Genomic DNA, 27,808 nt, shown 5'->3' with positions numbered 1-27,808 from the left:
TGCGAAGAATTTTTGCACAAACGGTTGAAAAACCGCTTTTGCGAGATTCTGTGGTATTAGTTTGCCCCACCTCTGTGAACACGAACGGCCCTTCTTCGCTTTGTCACTCGCGTACATGAGGACGTTTGAGAAGGGAATTTGAGATAATTATTGACTTAGCCTCCTTAGTCTTCTCAGGTTCAAACACGGGGTATTAATCCTCTTGCACCTCACTGAGAGCATTTACACTGTCAGTCAGCACACACCGATATTACACATTCAGTTTGCCACCTCTGACTTCTCCAGAGTACTGCTTTGCAGACAAGCTTCGTGCTTTTCTAAGGCTCTAAAATGAGACTGAAAGCTGATAAAGCTTCAGGAAGAGACACCAAAAAGGAGAGGAGGAGGAGGAGGAAGAGAAGCTCTTGCTTTGGCAGTGCTGCCATTATAAGAAAGAGCAGAAAAGTCATCAGCCCTGTTACTTCATGGGATGGAAAACGACAGTGACACATCTCAGCAATTAAATTCTTGTGCTGAATAGGTTAAGGAGAGGGATATAGTAACGTTGAAGAAAACTCTTACTTAGAAAAATGTTTAATGCAAGATTTTGTTTACTTCTAAAGTAGAAATGTTTGGAATAAGCTAATACAAAATGCTTTTTATGTCTGCAATCCATAGTTCTATTTCTTTTACAGAGTTGCTAGCATGACAGATAATGAAGAGTGTTTTATCAATTTCACCCTTCCTGTTTTCATCTGTGGGTACCTTTCAATTTTTTGACTGTGTCTGCGGAACAGTTCAGGCAGTTAAAATACTTGTTCTGGTAAACATTAAATGAATGGCCTGTAGCTGTAATTTCAAGCTAGTGAAAGTAAAAGAACATTGTAATTGTTACTGCAGTTTAGCTCTTTAGATTTCAATGCAATGCAGGACCTCACAACACGTACATCTTGTCCGGTGCAAACACTGTCGTGGTTATTTGATTTTTTTTCAGCAGTATTTTATGTTTTAGCTTTTTTTGTTGTTGTTATTGTTGCTGTTGTGTGTTGCCAGCTCTGCTGCTTGCCATTTGGGTGAACAAGTATTTTGCCTCTAGCTCTGGAAGGAAAGGCTGGAGTGCTTCTGCGGCACTGAGGAAAGCAGGGCTTGATAGCTTGTTGCCTTTGCGCTTGGTGTTGTCTGGTGCCGTCGTGGGCCGCGTTCTCCAGCTTGTTTTGCACTGTGTTTGGTGATGGGAATCAGTTTGCCCAAACAGCTTCTGGGGCATTGACTGTAGGTTTCCAGTGGGAAAGCTAGAGGTGATACCTGGGTGGCCACGCAGGGTTGTAGCATGTGTCCTTGGTCATCGCATACTGCGAGAGATGCAAGTATTAATGAGCAGATGTGTAAGTATGAGGTGTATTTGTGTGCTGTGTTTTAGACTAATGAATACACTGCTGTGGGGACACACAGACCATTACTGGCTAATTTGCTGTAATTTTTTCTGTAAAAGCAGGGATTGCTGTCCGAAAGAGCTGTATCTTTAATTGTTAGCTTCTCAGCTCTGCTTTTAGATTTGTCTAAACTTCTTGTCCACAATTTTTCTGGTGGCTGTGATTAGCTGCTTTGCCTTTGGAGCAGTGCTTGTACAGATTCTTCTTAATTTTGTAAAGTTGAAGGGTTTTGTTATGTGAGATTTTTTCCTTTTACAAAGTGAAGCATGTTATATTGTGTTCTTTGAATAGGCTTTCTTATTACACCTAATTTTGTTCCAAAAGGGGTGCAGTTCATTTTACGAGAGTCCCGGATTTGTAATGCTGCAGTTGTTTTGCGTGTGGTGAAACTTAAAGGTTGTCAGCTCTTTTGAGTCCTCTTCACTTGCATGTTTTAACTCCTGCAGCGCTTGGTGAGAGAAATGCCCTGCTTACACTGCTGTCTGCGAGGAAGAGCTCCCCTCACCATATTGCAACGGAGAGCAGTTGTGTTCACACAGAATCAAAGCTTAAAATTGCTGGGGTTTTTTCTTATATTTGTAAACCTTCTAAGTTAGGAAATATTGAAGAGGCTGGATTTAATTTTTTTTTTTTTTTTTAGATGGTCCTAGTTAGCTTCTCTGTAGTGCCAAATCCAACTGATTTAAAATTGTGTTGCTTTTTATGGCCATTCAGATACGTGAGATTCCCAGTTTAGTCCATACTATGGAAATACGTACCAGCATGCCTACATCACTGGGGATGGGTGGAAACTGTGGAAAATGAATCCTGGGTTACGCAGTTTCCCTTAGCTTAAAACTAGGTTTCTTTGCAGTTGCGCAGCCCCATTGTAACTGAAACCGTTTCTATCCTGTATGAAAAAGCTGGAATGGTGACATCACCTCCTGCAAGAGGTAAGGCTTGTTTTGAACAAGTATGAGTGAGGGAACTAAAATGGGGAAACTTTAATTTTTGAAAAAAGGTGAGTTTATTTAACATCATTAATTCAGAATGAATTCCATTTTTGTGTGCAACGTTCTCTTAAAATTGTGCCTCTGGAATACATTGGCCAGGGGAAAGATTATGTGTAAGCTGGCAAGATCAAATTGCAAAGGCTTCTGTGAAAAACATTACAGATTTGTTTTCCTCGTTGGTTAGGATATCGCATATGCTTGTTGCTGAGGGGAATTTTCCTCCTAGTTGCAAACTGCAGCCAATAGAAGAGTCATTGGTTTTGTTTATCTGCAGAAAGCAGAGGAGAGAGGTTTATTTTGAGGATTTTTTTGGTCAGTTCCCAGTGTCATCCATATGTGTCAAAAATGTTTCTTTTAATGCTTTCAGCTGACAAGTTGTTGACTACCCAGTTCCTCAGGCTGGCTTGAACTTTTTGTCTGTCCTTCCTCTTAGTTTTTATAGTTATTCTTCTTACTCCGAAATTACCATAATGCTCCCAGCATTATATCTATCCAGTTTGTCTTCCAGTTTTGTACAGTCTTATAAGCGAGGATCTAAATGCGTCCAAACAGCCACAGGATAATTTGAAATGTGTTTTTTTCATTGGAGTTTTTAATTCTGCCCCTTCCTCTTTTGCACATACTCTGCTGTTGGGATTTCCAAGATGCTCTGTCAAAGCAGCAACGTCAGGACATCCTAGGCAGCTACAGAGAGGTGAATTATCTTTGAATGTCTTGTGCAGCTGAATGTTTCACATAAATGCCATTTAAGTTCCCGCTTTGCATTTTCAGCCTACTCAGGCCCTGTGGAAGTTCAGATCTAATTGGAGCCAAGAACTGGGAGTAATTTGTGGCCGCTGGGCCTGTTTTCACCCCATCTTTCCTTCCCTTTGAAAGCCTTGCACAACAAAAGTTAGCTTGTTGATACAAGCCTTGTTTTCTAAACAGAAGCCTGGTGCTTATACTGGCGTATGTCAACAAAAACATACAACCCACTAAACTATTTGTTTGTGGAAGTACTGTTCACTCTTAGAAGTACTAATTTATAAATACCTTAAAAAAGCCATTTAGACCATCGTTGACACTTGCTGTAGGAAATGTGCCTGTCTCAGCAAGTTCATTTATTTGCCGTTGATGCTGTGTCAGAGTAGCAGGATGGCACTGGGAATGGCTGCTAGTCCTTTGCTGTTGTCTGTTCTCATCTGGCAGCTGGGAGATGGCTATGTTTTCTCTGATAAATGCACTTTTGGAGAGAGATGTGATACATAGCACAGAAATTCATCATCCAGTGTACTTCTACGCATACTCTCATATACTGCTCTTCTGTATCTTCTCTCTCTGGTCCAGATTCTTTAGCAACTCTGTGGGTTGTGAGATACTTTTGTATGTGCATATATAATTACCTGCAAAACACTCATATCCTTAGAGGTTTAAGAAACTTCTCATAACCAGCCTCACTCAGTGTTTGAAACTAGCATAAACAGTGTGACTTCCCAAAATTGTGGTTTTTTCCAACAGGGGAGATGACAGGAAAGCAGCAGATTGGGATGTGTAGATCAAATCAGCTCTCCTTGCATAGAATATTAGGATGCTTTTTTGCCTACTCTGAGTAAGCGCCGGTAGGTGCATGTCATTGGTGTTTGTGTGAATTTTTTTTTTTTTTTTGGCTGGTTGTTTTTTGTTTTCTCGTGGTGAGGACTTCACCTTCTGAAGTCCTTCTTACACATTAAGATTTTTGGCATCAGAAAGGAAGCAAACAGTACACCGGTTCTCAACATGTAGTTAAACATTAAAAGCTTTATTCCCCTCTTCCCCTTGAGGGGAAATGAGCTGAAGGAAAACGAATGGAATAGCTGAGCTTGAGCTAGGCTTGCTTTCTCTAGTATCATCTTCACCCTGATGGCATACTCGCAAGACAGCAGCAGAGGGGAATTTCTCATTGGGCTGTTTGGTGGTGAGGGGAGAGGTTCCTCCAGGCAGGTGAGAAGGCAGTAAGCCATTCTCAGCCCAGAGGTGTTTCACAGTCACTTCTGGGCCTCGTTACAATATGCTGTTAACTAAGTGTCTGGTAAGGGCATGTGACACCAGCTCTTGCTCTGGGTTGGCTTCTTTTCTCTTTTGCCCTTTTCCAGAAAGATGGAAGGGAGAGACAGGTTCTCTCTGATGCTGCCATGTCCTCTGTCTTGCTGTCAAATGCTGAGTAATAACTTGGTGATTAGGTCTATGTGGGGAAGAGGTGGCTTTCTATAACGTCACTTCTGCTACTTTTACGGCTGCTCACTGTGTCATTTCTGGTATCCCAAGCTAATCTCAGGAGCCCAACAAACAAATTAAGCTATTTGTTCTACGAGCTTGCATAGGGAAGCTAGGAAGAGGGCAGTTTTTAGGCCTGCAAGTTATTTTCTGTGACTTTTTCCATCCTCAGCTGATGCATCAGTCCTGGATCATCTTGAAGTTGCATCCAGTGCAGGTATTCTTACGTGCTGTCCCCAATATACTTTGTGTTTGCTGGGCAGGCTGCTCTTCAATTCCTGCCATATGTGTAGAGTGGCTTGGTCTGTAGAAGTACTGCTGTACACCCATTCGTAGGTGATACAGCGTATGAGGGACCTATGGCATCATCATGGTGAGGGTGGATGGCTTATGAGGAATGCGTGGCCCAAAGTCTGGGTTCCCCCAGTGTTGGGAAGGTGCAGACCTGGACTGTGAAGGTCAGGTCCCTCCCTAGCAAAATAAATCCCTCGTGTTAGAATGGCTCTATTTACTGTAACAAAACAGCTGAAGAAGGGAGTAGAAGTTGAAAATGGACATTGGTTGGCTGCCTGCCTACTGAAGATGGTGACTTTTGTAGTCCGTGAACTAATTCTCCTTCATCCAAGGGGGTAAGTGGCCCGCTGCGCTCTCCGTGCGGAACTGTCAGGTGTCGGCGGTCAGTGCGTGGACTGACAAATAACTTCGCACTTGTGTGATGCTGACTGGCGAGCACAACCTCTCCGTACTGGTGAGGAATCGTTCATATGACCTCAGACTGAAATGGAAAAAAGGTGTTTACTGTGAAAATGGGAAATCTATACCTTTTAAAAGCTGCATTTGTCGTGATGAGCACAGGCAGTGCATCTTCAACAGGACAGAAAAATTGAGTACATTATATACAGGCAAGATATCATTTACTGTTTTTTTTTTTTACATCAGGTAGATAATTTGAAGCAATTATCTTCACATTTACTGTGTGGTCATTTTAGATCAAAATTACTACAGTCTTCACATTCTAGTCAGATGGAGAGAAATAAATTGTTGTCTTCTAAGAAATGTTTTGTTCATCTGCAAAGTAGGCAGTGATTTCATTTTCCCAGTATCTCCCCACTGGTACTTAAAAGTATAGTAAGAGACCATGAAGTTGATTTAGAGATCACAAAAGCATCTTTAAATGTCTTGTATGTTTGCCAGAGTGGAGGAAAAATGACATTGCTCTTTCTCCTGGCAAATCAAACTTAATGTATCATGAGGACATCTCTGTGGTCAGAGTGACATGGTGGGTAAAATATGAGTGCTCTCCATGTACAGTGGAGTTGCCTGTTGTACCCGCAGTGCTTAGGCCATACTGTTCACAGAACAATGTTCCTACGGTTTTGTTTGAGCTTTCTTTTTTCCTAGGGCCTGACCTGACCTTCTCTGTACCTTCTCATGCAAACTCTTTGTTATGTATATTCAGTACTTGCTTTTTGAACCAGCCTCTCTCTGCCTATGACAGCACAGCTGTGAAAATATCCCGTCGTGCTATTTGGGGAAGAATAACTTTTCTTATAAAACATATCTCTCACCTCTATGTGTTTGTTCTAAATAGAAGTATGAAGGTGCCGGGCCCCTGAGACGCAGCAGCATCTACGCTCCTCCGTGGCCGCAGCTGCTCCTTGCCGGGCCGCTCTAGGCTGGCGTCCCTCTGGAGGCACGGTCATGGCAGGGCTTGGCCCGAGGAGCAGACCCAGCACCAGCATGGGTTTGCGGCTGGGAGGGTTGGTGGAGCCGTGGGCTGGTCGCCAGGCTGAGCTAGGTAGGGGCTGGGTGCTGCAGTGGGCCAGAGATGTTGGCTAGCCTGGGGTATGCGGCTGAATAAGTATGTTAGCAAATAACCAGTTTTAAGTTAACTGCAATAAATTAAGATGGATTAAACTGTCTAAAAGCATTAGAGAAGATGGCAAACCCACTGCATAACCACAAAGTAGTTCAGCTTCCTCTTCTGCAGACACTGTCTCTGCCTTGCCCTAGACGATGAGAAACTGAAAGAAGTGTTCGCAAACAGTGAAATGAAAACAATACAAAAATATAAGGTCAGTAGAAGAAATAAATCTGTAATAAAATACTGTGTGAGAAGCTGAAGTTATGATCTTGCTGTCTTGAATGCTGTTCCCAAGGCTAGCAATTCTGAATCCACTCAGTGCTGGAGGTCAAGGACCTTGATCAGTGGCTCAGGTAAATACAAGATGCTGTTAGTGTAGATAAAATAATTGAAACTTAAAGCCAGTCAGTCATCTCTCACAACTGTACACGTAAGAGCTGTGTATCTTGTTTGTATATCGTACGTGTTTTAAGCAGAATGGATACCTGTGAAATGGCAAGGTTAGGAGCTGATCTTAGCTTGTCAGTGGATCAGCTTCAATTTACCGCCCCTTCCCCAGTTTTCGGGATTTTAAAATTCCGCATAAAACTACCAGGAAGTTGTTAACAAATCAGCAGCTTCGTAAAGGACAGCAACAGTTTTCAAAGTTTACGCTGAGCTCGTGAATTGACCCAGAGGAATTTCCCAGCTCTGTAAATAATACTGATTTTTCAAAGGGCTACTTATGCTAGTATTTTTAACTGAAGGCAGGAAGTCTGTTATATTTGGGGAGGGAGGGAATGGAGACACAGCAATTAGTGATATTGAGCAGTCTGTTTTCTTCTGCTGCCAGAGTCGAGAGGGTGAGTGTGTCTCTTCTGCCTTCCTCTGTTTTGATTTGACTGCTGAATGGTCCTGAATTATGTTCAAACAGGAAAATGGAATCAAGTCCTTGTAGCTCCTTCATGAGGAGCTCTTGTGCTCAGTAACCAAATACCATGATTCAACCCTACACTGTCTCTGTGTTAGATGGGACTTTGCTTTTAGTGTACACGCTCCCTTTTAATCTTACATGCTGCTGGTGATACCCTGGATTCTTGTTAGCGCCTTCCCAACGGTTACTTTTAAATAAGCTCCGAACTATTCAGGTATCAGGTTATTTGTGTTTGTGGCACACCTTTCGGCCGTTTGCTTGTTGGTTTGGAAAAGTTTTTGAAGCCATAGTGTGTTCCCTGTAATATCCCAAAGCGTAAGCCTTGCTGTAGGTGCAGCACAAGGAGACCATGAAGGTTCACGATGCGGGATTGCTGAGGTTTTGCCCTTGGTTGACTTGGAATATGACCTGCTGCAGAGTGAGTTGCAACTCATTTAAAACAAGAAAAGTCTAATAAGAATCTTGAGACAAGATTCCTGCTAGAATTGATTCCCAGGCATTGGCACCACAGCAGTATCTTTTATCTTGCAGTCGATTCTGACTGGTATGGTTTCTCAGTGAGCTGTAATGGTTTGCAGTCACATGCGGTTTCTTGTAAGGCAGGTAACACTGTTTTTTGCAGAGCTGGAGCCAGTCCCAATTTAATGTGCAGGCATTGAAATTTCTGCACGGAGTTTTCTACCAATTTTTTCTCACTTTAATCTATTGATTGTGAGAGCATGCTCCAGTATTCTTTATTGTAGTAATTTTAAATAACATTATTTATCTGAAGCCATAAAGTTTGACATGCTATAGGGTGTGAAACTACAGTTCATATTTAGGTCCTTGTGCTTTAGTCAGAAGCCAAAGTTGTGTATTCAGTGTTTGTAGCCTTTCTGGTATAATAAAATCAGGCGTGCTTAGATCGCAGGTTGAAGGCTGAAGTTTGAGGCTTAGTCTTGCAGTGGTCTGTGACTGCAAGCACACTGGAAATGTGACTGAGCTGGAGTAATTTAAAGAGACATCAAATAACCCAGGCTGTAAAACTGAATTACAGCTGTTAAACCGTGCGTGCTCCTTGGGAGTATCGACCCCAGGCTGTTCTTCATGGCAGTGGAAGTGTAAAGTGAGTGCATTTTGTTACAGATCACGCCCTGATATGACTTTAATCTGGGCACACCATCATACTGGTGCTGTTCGTCAACATTTCATAATGCTGCACATACTGTAGCTTGTTTCTTTGTGAGCTGGTTACCTTTCCTTCTGCAATGGCCGTGTTACTTTTCCCGTGAACAGGGATGTAACTGTCTTCGGGGATTCCCCTGAGCCAGCTGATGAAACCTGGAGTCTCACAGGCGTTCAAATATAAATATAGTTTTGGGTTGTTGGGAAGTAAGAGCTTATAACTGTGCACTCTACTGCTAACAATTACAGCACATCTTCTCTTACTTGGCATTAACTCTCAGTAGTTAATAGTTTTCTTGACGTATTACCAAAGCTTTTATGCAAGTTATGAATATTCGTAACTAATGCAAGAAGTAACTGCATAAAGATACCTAATAAGGTAGATGCTATCAAAAGTTATTAACAGACTTGAACAAAGATGCTGAGTTGGTTATTCAGATGCTGCTAGTAATTTTGAATGTCACATAACATTTAGAATTCAAGCCCTTAGATACTGCTGATGGCCTTTGTGGCGTTCCTGATAGTTTCTAGGTGTTGGATGACACTCTGCAGTGATGGGTCAGACTGTTCTGTAATCCCATGACTCAAGGATTTGAGCTTTACGAAAAATACACAGCACCTCGTGGCAGCAGCCAGACCAGAGAGATCCACTAGAAGAAGCCAGCAGCAGTGTGCTGGTTCACAGGTCAGTGCATGCTTTGGTGACACAGGCTAATCTTACCTGCAAGCACGCAAGAGAAAAATTATGTATTTCCTTGACACAAATTTGAAATACTCCATATGCACAAGCAATACAAAGTTCTGGGAGCGGCCATCATAAAAAATAGTCAGCCAGGAGCTATTCCTAGGCCTGGAGCTGACAGGGGAACCATCTTCTCTGCAGCTTTTTTATTTTGTTTGTAGCTAAGCTTGAAACTGGGATGGCAGGCCACACATTATATTTAAATCAGGTGGTTGCTGGTGTCAGAGGGGCTCCCTTGCTGCCGCTAGACATTCCACGGTGTGTGTCGTTTATTATTCCACGGTGTGTGTCGTTTATTATGTTCCACCCAGTTTATCCCTCTCAGTGTTGCTGGCACCCCACGTAGCCCAGCCCAGTGCAGCTGGCCCTCAGACTGTGTCCAGCTCCGGCACTTCCGCTGGAGAGGTCACAGAGCCACAGCTGAAGCCCTGTGGAGCGGTGAGGGTCGGCTGCTCAGTGCGGTGTTCACAGCCGGTATGGGGTGGTGACGCTGTTTGCAGCGTTCTCGGGGGATCCACTTGGGGGGGAAGCTGTAGTTGGAGAGACTTGTTTTGTTCCCTGCTTTCATGCTCTGTCCGTGTCCCCCACATTGATGAAAGTGGAAAAAAATGATGTGTGACTACAGAAAAATACAGTTGAACCCCAACAGGACATATTCAACAGGAGGGAAATGTTGAACAGCAATGTTTATTCAAAGGCATGGTGAAAGAACAGAATTGATGAGCTATTTTGCTTAGCCCAAACTATCAATATTTTGTGAGAGGTTTGTCCACGTTGTTACTGGTTTGTTGTAGCATGCTCTGCCTGGTGGAACATGCACTCGGTGTTAGTTATATCCCCTCATCGATGCAGAACTATTCAGGCTATCCCTTTTTGTTTAAGTTACTGTTTCATAGTGTGAATTAATGCTTCTGTGTAAATTTCAGTAGTTTGTATGTTGCTTCAGAGACTTCAGCTGCAACAGGTAAATATGGAGGATGCTAGGTATTTAGATGAACTTCAATGATGTCATTCTGAGAGTGAAAGCAATATAAAGATATGGAGGAAACGACCTACAGAGACTGATCAGTCTCTTTGTACTCTGTGTAGCCAAAAACAAGGAAAGAGGTTTTTCTGTATGTTTATTAATCTATATCAAATCCTCACTTTTGGAACCGGCACACTGGAGAAACATATTGCAGCAAAATACGGTGGTGTGAAAGAGATTGTGATTGTATTTTTCCTTGTACTTTCTTCCAGGGTGGCACATTGCACATATGGTTATGAGTCTGTATTGCTCACTTACTGTTAATCAGGTGTTTTTTTCTAATTTCCTGGATTTTTAATTAGCCATCACTGAAAAAATTCGGACACAGTTTTGCCCTCCAGGAAAGCTTTTCTTGAGTCCTAGAGGTGTTTGTTATAGGCTACTGCAGCTTCTCCAAAGTGCAGTTTTCTCAAGATGATGCAAGTTTTATAACATGAGAAAGATTTACAAGAATCCTTTTCCTGTGTATTTGTGGGGAACTGAGCTCAACTCCTACTGTCTTTCTTCACCACAAAGCAACAGTCTGAGAGCATGGCTGATCCCACTTTCTCCATTTCGGTGAGGAGGGTGCCGAGTTGTTAGTCCTGGGTATCTGCATTTCATATTGCAGGTGGTCTTGGATGCAGATTGGGCTCTGTGAGCATGATTATGCTTTTCACTGCGGCTCGTTCTGAGTGGGCTGCTATATCCAGAAACACCGTCCATACGGAGAGGCTCGCGGGGCTCCTGGAAGCAGCACGTAGCTGCTTAGTGTGTGGGTGCACTGGGACCAGAGAGCCCTTCTGTGTTGTGTAGTGTGCATCTAGCGTGCACCTTCTCACGAGGCTGGGAAGAGAGCAGCGGTGCCAGAGCTTGTTTCAGGCGCTTGCTTCAGGATGCAGCTTTTTGTATGAGTGTCGAATTCAGAAGGTAACACAAAACAAAAAATTTCCTTAACCAAAGTACGTTACAGGGTACAGAGGACTTTTTCCTTCTGTATTTCTAGCAATGTCCTCTGTGTCCACGTTGAGTCACTTGACAGCAAGCAGTCCTTAAATATTTTGTGTGTGTATTTTTTTTCATGTCATAACTTCTCAGAAACATTAGGCACTTATTTTCTAAACAAAATATTATTGTTCTGTGTACTTAATTTTCATGGGGATTTGAGCCTTTGAGATGGATTTGAATAGTTTTGGGGTTTTTTGAGCTCTTTCACAGGCAAGAGGATAACATTATTTTATGAAAATTGAGATTCTTATATGTAGACAAGCAATTACAGAAGATCTGAGAAAAACAGCGCAAGGATTTGGAGCATGTGGATGTCTATGAGTAGCTGATGGATACTGATGGATATGTTTTGCTATCTGAGATTGGACTTTTTTGATTTTTTTTTTTAACTTGGTCAGCAGTATTGACCTGAGTTAGAGTGACTTGACTGAATGTGAAGGGTGTTGTTTCAGCAGGGAATGAGTTTCAGCATCAAAATGATTTTCCGAATGAATTCTGATTATTGCCTTGAGAATGTTTCAGGTATTTTCTATCAAAGTATTTTTTGATCTCATTCAAAAGCTAAAAAAGCTTTCAGCTTTAGTGTTCAGCCTCTCCTGCATAAGGGGTCAGTTAATCTGTACTAGCAGTATTTAACACAAAGTAGCTTGAGCAGACATTGTTTTGCTAGTGGAATTTACAAACTGCTCAAATTGAGAAAGACATACCAGTCAAAGGACGACTACTGCGGTAGGAATTCTGCCTTTTGAAACCTGTAACCAGCAGGGATTTTCTAGCCAAAGTCCTAGGGCCGGTGAGATCCAAGGAACAGGTGTTAATCCTAGTATAAGATCTTCCAAGGAAAAAGAATCACTGTAATTATTTACCTGTCTTGCATACATGAGATGCTTCTATACTTCTATAACTGTACCACAAATCTGTTTCTCTGTAGGAGTGGCATAATCTTTTCTGTGGATGCTTTAAAATTCTCATAAACAGGAGACATAGTATTTGTAACTGCAGTTTTTGAGTGTAACTTATAGCATTTATTAGTCAGCTGTTTTCTGTTTACTTTGAAAATTCTAGGCTCAAAATACTTAGAATAGCATGCTACCATAATATTAATATACTTACACATTTAATTTGGGGTAGGATATGTAAAATTATAAGAAATATGAACGAGTATGGGGAGTGATGCTCTGATAAACATACAGGGAAATTCTCAGTGTCTAGCTATGTAACTGCCACTAGGTTTTACTGTTTATTGATCATTTTCTGTATTGCAGCTGATAGCTTTGATAATTGATGGGGAAGAGAAGTTGCGTGGATTTTTTTTTAATTAGACACTTCAGAGCCAGTAGTAGCTAAAGGACTCCCATATATATATCCTGTGTCTTTCTTGATGATAGCAATATCAGTAAGCTCCTTCTAATGTTGACAATGCCTTAGCAGAGCTAATGTGAAAGCATTTTTAAAATATGTAACTCCATCTTTAAGATCTGAAGTATAGTGAGGTGAGAGCTAAATCAAGTATTGTCAGCTGGACACTAATCACATCTATCCAGTGATGCTGTGAATCAAGGTGAATAGCTTGTCTAGGATAACATGTCAAATTGCCATTTTCTTTGCTAAGGCAGAGGTTAAGCATGCTGATAGGTACTCAGTGGAAGCCAGAGGTGCTGTCTCTCAAAGCAGCGAGATGCTGCCAGCCAGTTAATTGGCAATATCTTGCCTCTTGGTTTCTGTTCAGTGTAGAGCTCCATGGGAGCTGGGAGCTGGAGGCTGATGACTCTCAACACACTGGGATGCCAGCCCTGTGAGGCAGCATGGTCTTCTTTTTCCATCTTTTTGCACCAGCACCATGGGATGCTGAGCTCTGCTTTGTAGAAAGGACAGAGGCCAAACTGAAAGCTGTTTTCTCTTGCCCACTGCCAAATGCAACGTAATCGTCTGTTTTATGGCTACTAATACTGAAGTAAGTTTAACTCATGCTGATAAAATGCCTGCAGAGCAAGTCCTCCATTCTTAGTGGAATACAGAAGTGAAACAGCTGGCATAATAATGAGGTCTGCTGCTTGCTATGGATCTGAAGGTAGAGTTGGGAATGCAGTCCTGGCATTACTATTCTAATGGTGCTGGTGACAGTTGAGCTGGAGTTACAGAAATGAGTGATGTTCTGAATTCTCATTAAAAACCATTTCTTCTTATGCAAATGGTCTAACTAGCGGCTTTTGCTGCAAATTAGAGATATGAACGAAAGCTGCTTTGCCCTATCATTGCAGTGGCACCTAAAAGACATAAAAAGAAATTGCAATGTTGCCTAGACCCACAGATGTGTCCAGAACTGCACTTCAGATTGGACCTTTGGATTTGATACCTTTGTAGCATTTTAATCAGTGTGAATGTACATGATTTTCTTGGCAGATAGATTTACAGATAGGGACCCTGTAACTCCAGATCTTGGGCGTTTTAGGTGGAGTCTGTTCTTTTCTGCATGCTGCTCTTTCAGTTCTGCATGCTGCTCTTTCAGTTCTGAATGCTGACAGGGAGAGCAGGATTCAGCTGACTCTTTCCTAGGGAGATCTGAACGTGCTGGCTACTATAATTTTAACAGGCTCAAGACAGAAGAAAAGAGGCAAAGAAGAGGGAGAACTGATAGTTGCAACTCCAGCCTCTCCTTCAGAGTCCCCAGGGATGGAGACGCCCCAGTGCTGTGATCTTTGCGGCGTGAAGGTGTGGGCATGCACTCTCTGTCTGGAACAAACAGTGGCCGGAACTTACCTGGTGTCCTCAGAAGGGTACAATAAATTGGGGCTGCTCAGTGCTTGCTACTGACCTTTCCCTGTAGCTGCTGGGGCCTGGAGTTGGCTGACGACTTTTTCCACGTTTGCCCTTCCCTGCCGTGGTCTACACCCAAGTGGAGAGCAGTTGACCCACAGCTGTGAAATGCCACCCCTCAGTCTCCTCCGAATAGTTTTAGAGACTAAGAATCATTCTCCCCCTCTGCTAATAGTTGAGGAAAGAGCAAGTTTTTCTAATCTGTGAAGCTGAAGCTCGTAAAGCAACAAGTGTAGAACAAACATTCAGATGATTCCTTATCTGAACAGATAAAAGGAGTGACTGAAGTTCATCTCAAATTAAATGCTGTCGTAATCTGTTAGTAGGATCTGTTCACATCCCAGAGCGGGAGTACACTTACATAGCTAAATACGATATGCTATCAGCTTCAGGCCATAGGAGAAGATGAAAGCATGATGCTGAAGTAAAGTTAAGGAGAATCAAGCTGAGAAATATGTTGGCATGATTCTAGTAGTTAAATATTTACCAGAAGCAGACTGCTTTTAGAGTCTCATTTTTCTTCATCCATCGGTATAAGAAGGTAATAAACCATGCATAGATGGCTGCAAAGGATCCTGCTACAAGGGCAGGGCTACAAGGATGGTGAGGGGCCTGGAACATCTCTGCTACGAGGAGAGGCTGAGGGAGCTGGGCTTGTTCAGCCTGAAGAAGAGAAGGCTGCGAGGGGACCTAATATATACTTACAAATATCTGAAGGGTGGGTGTCAGGATGATGGGGCCAGACTCTTTTCAGTGGTGCCCAGTGACAGGACAAGGGGCAATGGGCACAAACTGAAGCATAGGAAGTTCCGTCTGAACATGAGGAAGAATTTCTTCCCTCTGAGGGTGACGGAGCACTGGAACAGGCTGCCCAGGGAGGCTGTGGAGTCTCCTTCTCTGGAGATATTGCAGACCCGCCTGGACGCAGTCCTCTGCAGCCTGCTGTAGGTGACCCTGCTTCGGCAGGGGGGTTGGACTAGATGACCCACAGAGGTCCCTTCCAACCCCTACCATTCTGTGATTCTGTGATTCTTGACCGAGGACAATTAATGTCCAGTTCCTTTTAAAAAAAAAGAAACTAGAATATATTGAGTATTTGTTGAGAGTAAAGTTTCTGCTTGAGCTGTAGAGTTGCTGTAGCACAGTGTAAGGGAATATTCTGCCTCTGAGTTCACTTCTGCGAGTATCAGGATGGGTGCTGGCTGTAATAGGGTGGCTGTTAAAGTGGACATGAATTTAGTGGTTTGATGGGGTCAGATTTTGCTGTTCATCAGCTGCAAGTCCAGTAGCCAGTCTTAACTCTCTTTCGCCTGCTGTTTGTAAAGGAAGCAGTTTTCAAACCTGCTGTCCTGATGGTAATTTGTGTTGGTAGTGATGGGTGCAGCGATTACGCAAGGCCTCTTTCCTTACCATGAAACACTTTTGCAGGCATGGTCATGATTCTGCTGGCTGGATTTGGTGTTGTCCTCCTTCACAGACCCCTTCATGCTCACCCTGCTTTCTCCCTCTGGACTGAAAGCATTAACACTCCTGCAGAGGTCCAGAATCTGTGTTACATGGAAAGGGAAGAGCAGCAGCAGTACAGCAATGCCTGCTCAGTCTTAACACAGCTGCTAACATCACCCTGCAGCTGCTGCTACTGAAGAGAGAGACTGTGTTTACGTCTGCCTCATGTTCCGTGCATGCAGAATACAACATGAGGTTCTGAAGTGGCCGGTGTATTTCTTTCCAGGCCTTGCTGTCTCGCTGATGCTGCAAAAATAGAGCCATTTGATAAAAGAGATAAATAACTATAAATTGCTCTTGTGTCCCAGTGAAATCCAATGGCATAGATTTTGAGAGAGAATCTGAAGGGCATCTGAACAGCAACATCAACGTGACAGGCTTTCGGAGGATCGACATAGTACTTATTTTGTAATTTTTGTTGTAGTAAACTTGAAGTCTCTTGATATTCCATTTTACTATGCACTATCTCAGTGCTAGACAAAAGGAAAAGAGCAAATGTGATACCTTTGTTGTGCTCCTCCCCATCTCCCTGGAGGAAACCCACTGAATTTTGGCACTCCTGAAAAAAAGGTTTTAATGATGAGAAAACCAGGTGAATATGCTAGGGTCGTAGGAAAGACCAGTGTAATTTTGTGTTGCATATGTGGCAGGAATAATTTCAGGGGACAAGAGAATAAGAGCACTGTTTGGACAGTACCTGAAATATTATGTTAGGCTTCGGTGTTCCTATTACCATAAAGATATTGATCATATAGGGAACTCAAAAGCAGTGTAAGTGGGTAGAAGCTGTAGAGATTAATTTATGACGAAAAATTTAAGAATTAAATATGCATAACTTGTCTAAGCAGTGGCCGCAGGGGTTCATAAATCTAACAAGCGTGAGAGGTGCAAGCAGAGAAAAAAGAAAAGAACTATGTGTACAGTCGAGGGTAAGGCTAAATGGAAATTTTGAGTATCCTACACGTGACTTCTTGAGAGTGAAATAGTCTGAGCTATTAAATACCCTGCTTTGGGAGAGGACAGGAATTCATTACTTCATGTACACAGAGCTACGCTAGACAGAAATCTAATAATTATGTAGTAAGAAAAATCCAGTTCTTTCAGGGTGATTAGATGTATGTATTGAGTCTGGCTTCATCCTGTGACATTAGTCACATTAGCTGTCAGCATTATTTGAATCTAGTGTGAAGGACATGCAACGCAACAAGAGTTAACCATGCTGATTTGGGTCTGACAGGCAAATGCGGATTTATAAACCTGGCAAACTCCTCACTCGGTACTCATCCTTGAACACCAGGTTGAGGGGAGAAGAGCGTTGCAGTCCTTGTGGGTCTCTCAGATTTACAGGACAATGTACTCTGTAAATTAAACTTTATTTAACGAGCTCATTAGGAAAGAAAACAAAGGAACACATCAAACCACAGACCAGTCTAACGTCAATTTAGTAGCTGATCACTTAATTCATGAGGTTTCTGACTCGCAGGTTCTCTGATTTCGTTAACTTGTGCACCTGTGAGCCCAGCAGTTGCCTTGCTGGGGGCGAGAGGGCTCACCCTTCTCCCCCTGCATGCTGCGGGCATCCCCGGTGTTGGAGGCACGAGAGCCTTGGCAGTCTGGCTGCCGCTGGGTCTGCTTCAGAAGCTTCCTGTGTGAGCTGAGGAAGTTGGCTCTACACCCTCTCCATAGGTTAGTGGATTCTAAAAAAAAAAGGCCAGCTGATCGAAATGCAAGGATGACGGCTGCCGGACGCCACAAGCTGCAGGTGATGAAGGTTGCGTAATGGCCTTAGCCCTTCCTGCCCATCATGTCCTGCCGACACAGTGCTCTCGCTTCGACCTGCTGGTGCTGCTCCCGGTACTTCGGGCCTTGGGATGGGCGGCAGGTTAGCCAAAACCTGAGCGGGAGCTGAGCGAACAGGCACGGAGACGCTTTCTCAGACCCGCCTCTCCATCAGACGGTGCTGCCTGGTAACAGCTCCCCCGCCTTTGCCAGGGGCTCGTTCTTCGACCTTTGCTGCGCTTCCGTGGGGTTCTCCTTTGAGAACGTACCAGCTGCATTTTCTGCTGCTTACGGTCACAGGTGGGCATGGCAGATGTCTGCCTGAAAAGGGGCCAGAGTCTGGAGCAGAGCTGACTGCTGTACAGCTGCTGCGTGCTGCACTTGTTGCAGATGTTTTCTACATTTAGCAAAATAGCTGAAGGCTGTGAAATTGAATCTCCTAAAAGCAAGTTGCTCAGTGTCTTTTAGTACATGTGATTTTTGCAGTGACAGTTGTGAGACAAAGCAGCATCGTAGCGTCGCAAGGACGTGAAGCTGCCGTACTTTGTGAAACCCATGTTAAATGCACTTGTATTTTGCTCTTCGAAGAGGAGATGTAAAATGTGCTGTTGAAGGGAATTAAAACATTCTTGCCCTGTTCTCATTCCTCCCTGGGCATCACTAAGGGATCTGCCCAACCTCGGTTGAGTGGGGGGATGCTGAGCTAGCTAGACTTCTGTCTGGAGCATGATGGCCATTCGCAGGGTCTGAGAAGCATGAGATCAGTTCTTGGTTTCAATGCAGTTCTTTCTTCATGACACCTGATCTGCTGTGCCCTCAAAATACAAGCAGCAGGTGGGATAGGACACAAATATCCAATGTCCTTTGGTCAAAAAACAGTTAAATCAATAAAAATATGCACTCATAAAAAAATCCCAGGATTTAGCCATTATAGACTTAAAATTTAAAAGTCATAGGTGGATAGGTTAAAATGTACTGTTTATCTTGGTGGGGCTGTTTTCTGCTGAGTCATAGAACAGGGAAGCACGCTTCACTCGTTCGTATGTGGTACAGAGATGATACTTTGACACACAGGTCTCTGCTCCACCATAAACTTTGTGTTGCCTTTGGCAAGTCACTTAAACTGTGTTGTTTTTTTAGTCTAGATAAAGAAGTTATTGTACTTCCCTGCCTGCAGCAGCAGTCTGAGGTTCAGAGACAGGGATGCTCAATTATGGTGGGAAGAAGAGACTTTTAATCAAATCAGCTGTAAACTCTGTAGAAGATAAGAACATGTTTCCTGCCTCCAAGCTTTCCCTCTTTTCCAAAGCAATGTTTTTCTAAAAAGTCTTTTGGCAGGCTTGCTGCTTTGTTGTTGAGCACCGAATACTGACAGCTGTTGCGTTCTGGGACAAGGTCCTCTTTACTGTCTGTGCCTGAACACCCAGCAGCTGAAAACAAAACACTGGGAAGGGTGAAGATGCCAAGTGCTCATTCTGTTTCGTGTTTAGGATGCCAACTGTGATTACCACGTAGGGTCAAGCTCTTGAAGCAGAGGCGCAAGGAGCTGCAAAGGGCTGTCCCAGGAGACCTCCTGCTTTCTTGGCAGGTGTCAGTCAGCTCCTGACTGTCACAGGCTGCAAGTACAGAGCGTATCACAGCAGCTTCTTGGTCATCAGCGGTAGTGAGACAGGAACGTGACTTTCTTTTCGCAGTAAGGGCTAAACAGTAATGGGGACTAAAGCTAACAGTGTGGTGTAAAGAAGCAGCACCCCATGGAGACTTAGGAATCCTGCAGCCCTGTAAAAATTTTTGGTGTTGTTGCCAGTTTAATTTTCAGAAAGCTCTTGAGCTTTCGTAAATTTGAGCTGTTTTGTTACTATTTAAATGCAGTTCTCCCTTGAAGGGTTGAACTTACGAAGCACATTGTTAAATTAGTCCCAGTGAATTACACAGTGCAAAGTAAATACAGGTTTTCAGCTCTTTGGCTCTGCTATGTTACTGGCTACTGGAGCCTGGCTAAATCTTCATGCTCCAAGCCGATGGATACTGTCAGTAGCTGTTCCAGCTCAATCATCAGTGAAATATTCACAGATTTACAGTCAGCTTAGAAGTGAAGCTGTCAAAACAACCTGCCTGATAATGATAAAGAAGTAGCTATCAAAGAAGTGCCAGGCAGCTTCTGGGCTGAAGTGTTCCACTTCAGATATTTCAGCACCGTTTGCTTTTTGTATCATTTCTGAGAAATACATAAATAAGCATTGTTTCTCCTTTGTGTTTTTTAAGGATTTTGAAATGTCCAAACTTGTCATCTGGCTGTTGTTTTTAGTAGGTTTTGACTATTTTTCCCTTGCAAAGGAAGAAAGAAAGAGGAAACGGATGAATGACTTAATACATGGGTTGTAAAAAAAAACACACAGTGATGGATTAATTTATACACTTTAACTGCCTGACCAACTTGTCTGCTGGCAAGTGGTTGAAACTTACTGTTTTAAAGTTTTCAAAAGAGACTGTCGTATTAACAGTAGTGTGGGTTAAGTACCCACAAGTAGAAATGCAGCAGTTGAGGTCAGCTATTTCCTGTCTGATTTCTTAAACCCAGGTCCACTTTTCAGATGGAGGAAATGAAAGGAAGCGGTGCTATTGTGCTGGTCTGCTTGGCTCCGCGTGGAAGGTCTTCCTTTCACACTCTATGGGAAATAGGAATGGGATTTGGAAATGGTGTCATCTGGGATCCAAATGAGGGTATATTGCGAAAGCAAACACTGACTGAAGAAAAGGGCAGCTTAGAGAAATATGCCAAAGCTGCAAACAGAACATGTCCCTTCTGTGCAGGAGGGATGAGGACTGTGTCTTTGTCCGCCACTGTGCTGTGTCCACCTCAAAAATAGCTGCTGACTGCTTCTCTTGTCTCACTGCAGTAGTTTTAATTTCCTTTACCCGCTCTTTCCATGCTGTTCTTTTTCTCTGTAGCTTTACCATAAACGTGGGAGGAGCAAGGGGCAGAAGCGCTGGGGAGAAAGCCCAGCTCCCGAGGAAGCAGATGCATCGGGTGAGAAAGCAACACATAGTCAGCGTTCCCTGCGGCATGCAGATTGTGGTCAGCTCCACTGCTCTGGGATATTGCTCAAGTTCCTATATTTGTGTGTGTCCCAGCCTTCTAAATCCCCTATTCTGATTCCTGTAAATCCATGTCTGCAAAGCTTCATTTGGGCCACTTGGATGTTTGGTCTGTCTGTTCAGGGAACTGGTATCTTGTCAGCTGGTGACTTACCTGAGGTCACTAGGCTGCGTTATTGTCACTGGGGACATCTTTTACAGGGTGCCTGCAATTCCAGTGGCAGAGGAAGACTTCAGGAAGGGAAGGATGGAGCAGAGCTCAGAGTACAAACTCCGCACCTTGCCATTCCCTGGCCTTCTTGCACTGTCTGCATGAACTGTGTGGGCGTCTCAGTTCCTCGTTAGGTGAGCTCCTGTTCCACAGCTTTGCTGTTACATTGCTAGCAGCCACCAAATTGCTCTATACATCACTGCTTCAGATAAAGGTCAATAGTTTCCATGTAATGTATTTAGAATACAACATAGTTATCACTGCAGCAAAATTCAGCTGTTCTTGTGACTTTCCTTTTAGGACACAGACTGGTTTTTTTCCATTCAGAGCACAACTGACTTCCTACTTGGTTGGTTTGGTTTGTTTGTTTTCTGATCCAGTTCAAGATATAGTTTCCTATAGGCAACTTCCTCAAGATTAATACAGGCTAAGAGACTCCTTCCCTGGTTACTTTTTTCCCTGCGTGCTCTTTTTTGCTCAGAGTGAATCCACTTGAAACCTCTTCTGCCTCTCCTCCACCCCCCCTTATTGTTTTTACTCTCTGTCAGCTGGTTTTCAGCTGGTTCAGATTCCTGTTCTGGTTGATCAGCTGGTTGTAGTGATGAAGCTGGGGCAAGCCATTTTGCTGTGACCTGCACATCTCCTTAAGACGGTCATGAAATTGTCCTGACGTTCCTGAATTCTCAGCCAAGGAAATATGTTTGCGAGCACCTCCAGGCTAGCCAAGGGAGTTGCAGGAGTATTGGAGATTGAGAGCAGTGCTCCAAACAGATTCCTTGAAGCCTTTATTTTCCTACCCCGGAGATCTGTCCTTTCTGCCCTACACACAGCTCCAGCAGAAAAGTTGTTTATCCTTATTACAGAGGGTCTGCCCACTCCAGACTGCATTCAGTATTAAAATGTTAAGTCTGGAAACAGACTAAGCCCTTAATTTGCAGTTTATTTTGGTTGATATCTCAAGCACTCTTAGAGAAAACACAGGCTGTACCTAATATCTGTAAAATGGAGGTGGTAATAGCAAAATATAGATGAGATCATAGGGATGATTAAAATGCAAACGACGAGTCAGAGGGAGGTGTCGCCATAGGAAAGGCGGCACTGGCGCGGGATGCAGGATTAAGGTATGTAAGGAGTTGTGGAGAGGAAAGCAGCGAATCTGTGGTGCTATAGCTTGGTGTTGTGATGCTGATCACGTCTGTCCTGCTGAGCTCCCCTCTGATAGAATTAAACAGTACAGAAAATACAAACATCATTGCTGAAAACAACTTTACAGCTAATGTACTTCGATTTTGTGCCTTTAGGCCTGCAACATGCTGTGAAAGCTTGAGCCATTTTGTAGCTACAGCACCCCCATCCCTCCTCTGTCTACTAGGTTTTGCCAAATGTTTTGTTCAGCCTGCAAGTGTTTTGGTTTCCCTCTCTGGAATATGAGGAAGTGCGGTTTTCCTTATTTAAATGAATATGAGAGAGGTTGTTGGTCATCATGCTCTCCCTGAAAGATCTGCTTTGTTTTGGGCTGAATTACTCTGGAGCATCAGGAAATGTGGTTGTTGCTTTGTGGGAAGTCTCTGTACTGTGTATATTTGAGGTATGTGCAAAACTGGTGCAGAGTTAAAGATCCCGTAACAGCCTTGCTTGGTGTTTGCATTCAGGTAGCCTGCAGTGATGTGATTATAGGTTGAGTAGGACAAGCTGTCATAGTTAGATGGCTCATAGACCCAATGAACCTGTTTTTCTGCAAATGTGTGACAAATATTTCCCCGGTGATCCTTATCCTCACCCACAGGACTTGCCATGTCAGGCAGGGAGTGGAAAGTGTCAGTGAGTGCCTGGCTGGTAATGCAATGGCTGTCTGCATGCCTGCCTCTGTGAGTGGGTGAGCCATTGCCTTGTACTCCCTGGGGGTGTTAATTTGCATCTCTCTCTGCCATCTAGCATCTGATTTTTCCATGCAACGTGCAAGAACACCATAATCTTGAGACCTCTACCATCTCTTAAGTTGAAAATAGCTAGGAGGTTCGAGAGCTCGAAGGATAAGGAAGGCAGACAATTTTCCTACAGAAGTGTTGCTTTCTCAGAAACCTGTGTTATGATCATGGTGCATAGGTACAGTGCAATGAGTGGGAAAAGTAAAAAATTTATCTTAAGAAATACTACTGGAGGGGGTTTGGCACTCTGTGGGCTCCAGTGGGGGGTGGCTGGAGAGGGAGGAAGAGAGACTTTTCAGAAACGTGTGCGTGCTTCAAAGGCTCGTTTCTGCCTATTCTGTGCTCTTAAAACCGTGGGTTCAAGCCTATCTTCTAGTGTCTCTTTACATGGAGATAAAATTGTGTTGTTGATTTTAGAAGAAAACCTCATTAGCCAGAGGTTTTTTTGTTTATTTTTAATCTTATAGGCAGCAAGGAGGACAATCTATTTTGCTCATTGCAGCAGTATGCTGGAGAAACAGAATAGATGGCAAATGGAAATCTTTGTAATTATATGTTTAGATTATTTTCTTCTTTTGTCAACTCACTTGTTACTATTTTGACCACTTTGGTGAGGTGGATTTGGGCGAGTGCTGGGATACATGATGGAGCTCTGCCCATATGCAGTTGTGCAGCATGCTGGTAAGAGTGTAAGAGACTGTCTTTGAAGAAAAAAAAGATTATACTACTAAAGCCCTTTGAGAGCTCTGTGATAGTGGTCTTAATGTCTGTGTTTGTATTCCTGGTTGGTATGAATAAATACTGTGCTGGTTTTTGAGAAATGGGCACAAAGTCCAGGAGTTACAGGAAGTTTAACAAAAATACAGTGTAATGTACAATTTATCAACACCAAAGAAAAAACGAAGTACATTGTAGAGATAACACAAACGAGAGGAAAATAAAGATCTTCTGCACGTGTGCAGGCACTGGAAGACCACCCTGGAAACCTGGGAGGCTGAGTGGTGGGAGAGCTGCTTGCCATCACTAGTAAAATAGGTGTTCAGCTGGTTGAAAACAAATCCCCAGGCTCCTAAGCTCTTAGCTTGCTTGCGAGTCCTCCCTTGATACTGCTCAATTTTATTCTCATCTAACAAACTCCTGTACAAGGCTACTGGAAATTCAGGAAGTCTTGCTTGGCAGTCAGCTGCTCTTTCTGACTGCCAAGGATGGGCAACCCCATGCAGCTGCGTGGATGGCTCTTCCCTTGTTGCCTGGCTGTTAGTGGACCTGAAACTGCACACAGGATCTTCTCTTTGCTGTGGGCTTCAGGACAGTGAGGATGGAATGCAAATTTTAAGGTTCTTCAAATAATGAGCACTGTTTGGAAGTGTCGTGGTTTAACCCAGCAGCTGGCAACTAAGCTCTAGACAGCCACTCGCTCACCTCTCCTCTTTCCTCTGAGCGGGAATGGGGAGGAGAAATGGACAAAAGGGGAAACTTGTGGGTTGAGATAAAGACAGTTTAATAAGACAGCAAAGGAAATACTACTACTATGAATAACAATGATAATAATAATGATAATAAACTATGTAATACGCAGTTTTCTCACCACCCAATGACCGATTCACAGCCAGTCCTAAAGCAGTGATCACGGAGCCCAGAAATCGCGGATTTCATGAAACTCCTGAAAAAGACCAAACTCCCAGAAAAGTTCGAACTGCCAGACAAGAGACAATTTGAACTCATGGAAATGAGAAAAAAAGATTCCTGCCCCGCAGCCAACCCCCAATTATACACTGAGTGTGACGTCTATGGTATGGAATATTTCCAATGGCCAGCTTAGGCCAGCTGCTTGGCTGTGCTCCCTCCCAGCTCCTGCACACCTGCTCATCAGCCGAACATGGGCAGCTGGAAAAAAGTCCTTGATTGCATAGCAACAACTAAAAACATCAGTGTTATCACATTCTTCTTTTACTAAATCAAAAACACGGCAGCTACTGGGAGGAAAATTAACTTGATCCTATCTGAAACCAGGACTGGCAGCAAAACAGAAAGAGATCAAGTTGAATCGACCCAGAATATTGCGGTTCCTTACCAGAACAGAATTTTGAAATGAACTGGGGAGTTCACTGACCACGTCTGTCTGGTTTTCAGGCCTTTGTAATTTAAGCCAAGGACAGAAGGGATATATATGTGTATGAAACAGCTAGTTGAAGGTCATGATGATGTCATTTTCCCATAGCTCAGGGCTTGGGGTGCTTGTTTTCGCTCTAGGCAAAACAGGAGTATGAGTCTCTACAGAGTCACCCATCATTTACCTTTGCAGTTAACATGAAACTCTGCCTAATAAGTATTCCTTGATTTGTTGCTTTAATCTTCTAGAGGTAACACTTAGTTTTTGACATTGCCTCCCTTTCCTTGGAAAATAAATTGAGTCCTTATGTCCCTTAAAGAGAGTAAATTGTTTTCTTAGAAACTTCTGACTCCATTTCACCTACATGTGAATACTCTGCTCTTACTTGTAGGACATAAATTATGACACAAAAGTGAGCAATTTTTTTTTAAATTATAATGCTAGAGACTTTTTACTGGTTGCCTGGAAATTGCCAGCTTGGGATTTCAAAACAGAAAGGAAAGGAAATCAGCTGCTTGCCATTTGACAAAGGCTGGGCTCTGGCTGGTATGCAATTTTATAAGGAAATAGGTAATCACACATAATGTAACAGAGGTACGAGACGGCAGGCTGGCTTGACCATAAGGAGTAAAAAAAAAGGCAGTTACTGATTGCAGAGAATCCTTATGCACTGAATATGCTTCCACTGTATGAAACCTTTTGCTGTTGCCTCTATTGCATTTCATCTTTAATTTATACTCTTAACACCAATTGTCCTAATAAAATTCACTTGAAAACTTGTCTTTCTCATTTTTGTACAAGGAATCTCTCTGGCACTGTGAAAGGTACAGTAATCTATTTTCAATTGTAAAGTCTGAGAAACCAGAGGTGGGAACCAGTAAGACCTAACTGAGCTACCAACAATTAGTAATACCTACTAAAAAGTACTTATCTTTTAATTCATAAATGTCAATAAAGTGAGAGCACAAAATTAGCTGTGAATGCAGTGATGACATATGTTTGGGGTGGCTGTGTAAGAGCTCTTACCTGCCGCTATTTGAGTATCCTAAGCATCGAGCAAAACACAGTTGCTGGTAAAATGTACAGATTACCTGAACAGTATGGTTTAACAGCTTCTTGGCTGATTAATGGAGAGGTCAGTGGTGAGTAACTCTGGGTGCCTGCTGAGGCTGGTTCCTTTTCATCCCCTAAAACATGTAAAGGCTGGTAGAAATTGGGTTAAGTGTCATTATTTCTACTTTAAGATATCCCTATTTCAAGATACGGAGAGCGGAGATGGAGTAACGTGTCCAAGGTTGTCCAGTAAGCTGGAAGGCATTGGCAGCTTTCTCTTCTGTATCTCACTTTCACTGAGTGGTGTCATTTCAATCCATTAAAAAAAAAAACCCACAGAAATTACAGGACATCAAAAATAAGGTCCTCCATCTGGAAATGAAAGACTGCATCCTGTAAAGCAGCCATTCTGAAAGGGGCATGGAGGTTGTGAAGGCTGGATTTGAATCCCATTTTGAGGTTGTAGTCAGAAGATTTTTGGGCAGATGAGTGTGGGCAGGGAGCTGTGAGGTAGGAGCGTTTTTCTCCTGTAGAACATTAGTGAGTCTGGAGTTCTGAGGGCTGGAAAGCGGGAAAGTGTGAGTTTTCCTTTGAAGAAGTTACAAGAATTGTCTCCAGAGTGGAAAAATGTTCTACAACAAAAAATTGAAGACTTTCAGTCTAAGTAGCTTCTTGTAGTCTATGAGTACATACGAAGTAGAGACGTTTCTGAGGCTCGACAGCATTAAAGAGAAACATAGTGCCTGGGGTTTTTTTTACTATGCTAGTTTATAATTGTCATCTGTGATTTACAGAGAATCTACAACATCCATCTATGAAAATCTTTTAAATCAAGGCAAAGACGTTTTCTGAAAAACGTGTTTCAGCTTAGGCTGAGCTTTGTGCAGGAATTGCCATGCTGTATCATGCAGCACAGCAGATAGGATCGATACCACTGGTCTGTTCCCACCTTAATGTCTCTGGGTGTGTTTTCTCATCTGTACTGTTGCGGTTTTGATTCCCTAGCTATTTAAATAACTGAACTGGATTAAAAAAACCCAATCAAACAAACATCTAAACAAAAATACCCAACAACAAAGCAAACCAAACAGAAAGCCCCTAAGGCTCTTACTCTTCTTTCCTTGTGATGCAATTAGCAATATAAAGGTCCAATGAACAGTGATGTACGGAAATGTTCCATGTCAAAATATACACAGGGCTAAACAGAGCAAGAATTTAGGGAATTTGTCTTGTTTGACAGTCCGCACTAAGAAAACTTCTCCCTGAAATCTGGGCTTGTGTGTAGATGGTAGAGGTGTATTTTCTGGTGAGAACAGCAGGCAGTTTACTTGTGCAGAAGACCCTGCAACGTAACACCCAGGTGTGTGCTGCAGAGACCTGGGAGCTGAGCACTGGTTCTGCCGGTTGGGTGCTGCTCGGCCCCCTTCTGATGTGCAGCGTTACTCGGGCGTTGCTCTGTTCTGCCTCCCCCTAACAAGTACATTTTTGTGGAAATAAGTGTCCCTGCCTTTCTGTGCTCGGTTTGATTGCTTCTGAGATCCCTGAGCTGAAATAGCATTGAGGCAGTTTAAACAAGGTTACACTCTTGGCTGCATGTGTATTGGAAATATGTAAACAGTACTCATGCATTGTGACACTTCTTATGCAATTCTCTTTCTAATAAAAATGTGTGAAGATAAAAGCTAACAAACAGAGTTATTTGCTATCCTCCTGTGTTGTTCAGCTGATCAAATTAGATGCTTGATTATATTCCGTTTTTATTACTGCCAAGACATGTGTTGATTTTTGTGTGGTTGTTTACATGGAGCTAAATATACTTACATATAGGATATCATATTTGGACATCACCTGGACAGATTAATTTATGTACCTGTTGGCTGTTGAGCTTTCAACCTGAACTAAAGAAATAAGTTTTATTCATGGCATTTTAAATATGAGGAGAAAAAAAAAATTAAGTCAGCTATTGTTA

The 27,808-nt window shown here is 42.9% G+C and overlaps 1 protein-coding gene across 1 annotated transcript in view; it reads left to right on the top strand.

The window, feature by feature from the left end:
* Positions 1-27,808, top strand: part of MCUB (mitochondrial calcium uniporter dominant negative subunit beta) — a 52,913-nt gene that overhangs the window by 983 nt on the left and 24,122 nt on the right. The window lies entirely within an intron of this gene.

Source organism: Opisthocomus hoazin, chromosome 5 (assembly GCF_030867145.1).
Source record: "Opisthocomus hoazin isolate bOpiHoa1 chromosome 5, bOpiHoa1.hap1, whole genome shotgun sequence".
Taxonomy (NCBI): domain Eukaryota; kingdom Metazoa; phylum Chordata; class Aves; order Opisthocomiformes; family Opisthocomidae; genus Opisthocomus; species Opisthocomus hoazin.
This window is presented reverse-complemented; position numbering and strand designations above follow the sequence as displayed.